Consider the following 2,641-nt stretch of genomic DNA (forward strand, 5'->3'; position numbering starts at 1 on the left):
TAGGTCTATATAAATGACAGGAGTCTACTGAGCGCATCTGAAAGACTCTAATTAGCAGTGTTTTCAAAGCAGATACAAAGACTCATGACCAAACCTTCGGCAGAGTACAGGAAATCATATGAAAGAAGGGGAGTTAATATGATGGGGAAAGGATAGGAGCCCCACAAGGACCAAATATATCTGGGCACAGGGTCTTTTCACAAACTGACATTCAACCAAGGACCATGTATGGATATAACCTAGAACCTCTGCTCAAATGTAGCCTGTGGTAGCTCAGTAACCAATTGGTTTCCCATAGTGAGGGGCACAGGGACTATTTCTAACAGAAACTCAATGACTGGCTCTTTGGCCTCCCCACCCCCAAGGGAGGAGCAGTCCTGTTAGGCCACAGAGGAGAGCTTTGCAGCCAGTCCTGAAGATACCTGATAAAACAGGAGCGGATGAATGGGGAGGAGGCCCCCCCATCAGTGGACTTGGCAAGGGGCAAGGTGGAGATGAGGGAGGGAGGGTGGGATTGGGAGGGAATGAGGGAGCGGGACACGGCTGGGATACAGAGTTAATAAAATGTAACTGAGAAGAAAAAAATAAAATTAAAAAAAATTAAAAAAAAAAGAACCTTGAACTCACTAGCACAGAAGACAACTTCCTGAAGAGAACACCAACAGCTCAGGCACTACAATCTATAATCAATAAATGTGACCTCATGAAACTGAAAAGCTTCTATAAAGCAAATGATACTATCAATAGAACAAAACAGCAACTTATAGATTGGGAAACCATCCTCACTAATCCTATATAGGACAAAGGGTTTATATACAGAATATATAAAGAACTCAAGAAGTTAAACACCAACGAATCCAATTAAAAAAAAGGGTGTACAGACCTAAACAGAGAATTCACAACAGAAGATTCTTGAATGGTGGAGTAGCCCTTAAAAAAATGTTCAGTGTCCTTAGTCATCAGGGAAATGCAAATCAACGTTATATTTAGATTCCATATTACACATGTCAGAATGGCTAAGATAAAACTAACAAACAAAACAAAACAAAACAAAACAAAACAAAAAACTTAAGTGAAAACATATGCTGACCAGGATGTGGAGAAAGGGAACTCTCCTCCATTGCTGGTTGGAGTACCAACTTGTACAACACAGTTTGAAATCAATCTGGAGTTTTCTCAGAAAACTGGTAATACTTCTACCACAAGACACAAGTATCCCACTCCTTTGCATACATTCTAAAGATGATCCACCATACAAGGACATTTGTTCAATCATATTCATAGCAACTTCATTCTTAATAGCCAGAAACTGCAGACAACCTAGATGTCCCTCAACCGAAGAACAAATAACAAAACTGTGGCACATTTACACAATGAATTACTATTCAGCTTTAAAAAAAAAATGTCCCTCAAAGGTGGAATGGTGGTACCTTTACACAATGGAATATTATTCAGCAATTAAAAACAAAGAAATCATGAAATTTGAAGGCAAATGGGTGGAACTAGAAAAGATCATCTTGACTGAGGTAACACAGACCCACAAAGACGCACATGGTGTATACTCACTTACAAGTGGATTTTAGTCATATAGTATAGGATAGACATACTAAAATGCACAGACCCCAAGAAGATAAATCAGACGGACATCTTAGGCTTCATGTTGGCCCACTACTTAGGAGAGTAGAAAATATCTCCAACATGGACTATCTTGCCTGCTTTTTTATCACTTCGCACTGATGGGACTCCCCTACCAGACCACGGGGGAAGAAGGCAAACTCAGTCCTCATTCGAACAGATGACTGGGATGTATGGGTAGGGGGCTCCCCTATTCTGAAGAATAAGGGACAGGGAATGCAGAGGGAGGGTGGGACTAGAAGGAGAAGAGGGAGGGGCCTATAATAGAGATGTAACTTGAATAATTTAATAAAAAAGAAAAGAAAATGATGATAGGAGCTTGCATGATCTGCTGATTAGCATTTCTGAGTAGTGAGGACCTTTCAACATCCCGATTGCTCCTATCTGATTCTCTGTCAATCACACTTATTTTCAATCTATTAATTGATAGAGTGTCATAGTCAAGATGTTTAGTTTCACTGTTTGTCTCAACACTGGTCAGAGCTCTGGTCAGGTTACTTTTTAGTAACTGATTTTGTGTCAACCATTTGATCACTTGGACTCGAGCTAGGCGCCACACACATGCATAGCATATGGGCAGGTTTGTCTTCACGTGGGTTCCCTAGTAACAGAAGAGGGGGCTATCTCTAACATGGACTCTGTTGCCTGCATTTTGTTGTTGTTGTTGTTTTTATCATTTTGTCCTGGTGACGCTGCCTTGCCAGGCCCCAGGGGAAGATGATGTGCTCAGTCCTGATGGGACTTGATGTCCTGTTGAACGAAGTATGTTACTTGGGCTGGGCTTGATAGTTTTCAACTTCATATGCCCCCAATGTACTCTGTTTTGTCAACATGTTTTTACCAACATTAATGTTAAAATGCTTAATAGTTCGTATGTATGTATGTATGTAAGTATGTATGTATTGTTTGAAGTTCCATGCTTCTTCATGTTCCTGTTAGTTACTATATGGCACATCATATTGAAGTACCGCCTTCTAAGAGAATTATCTAGAGGTGCTAGATAATG

At 40.4% G+C, this 2,641-nt stretch overlaps 1 non-coding gene across 1 annotated transcript; it reads left to right on the top strand.

Annotated features, from left to right (window-relative positions):
* Positions 1-1,893: 1,893 nt before the first annotated feature.
* Positions 1,894-2,024, top strand: LOC129691662 (U8 small nucleolar RNA). The gene has a single exon (XR_008722523.1). It is a non-coding gene; the product is annotated as a U8 small nucleolar RNA (small nucleolar RNA).
* The last annotated feature ends 617 nt before the right edge of the window (positions 2,025-2,641 follow it).

Source organism: Psammomys obesus, unplaced genomic scaffold (assembly GCF_907164565.1).
Source record: "Psammomys obesus unplaced genomic scaffold, mPsaObe1.curated_primary_1811, whole genome shotgun sequence".
Classification (NCBI taxonomy): domain Eukaryota; kingdom Metazoa; phylum Chordata; class Mammalia; order Rodentia; family Muridae; genus Psammomys; species Psammomys obesus.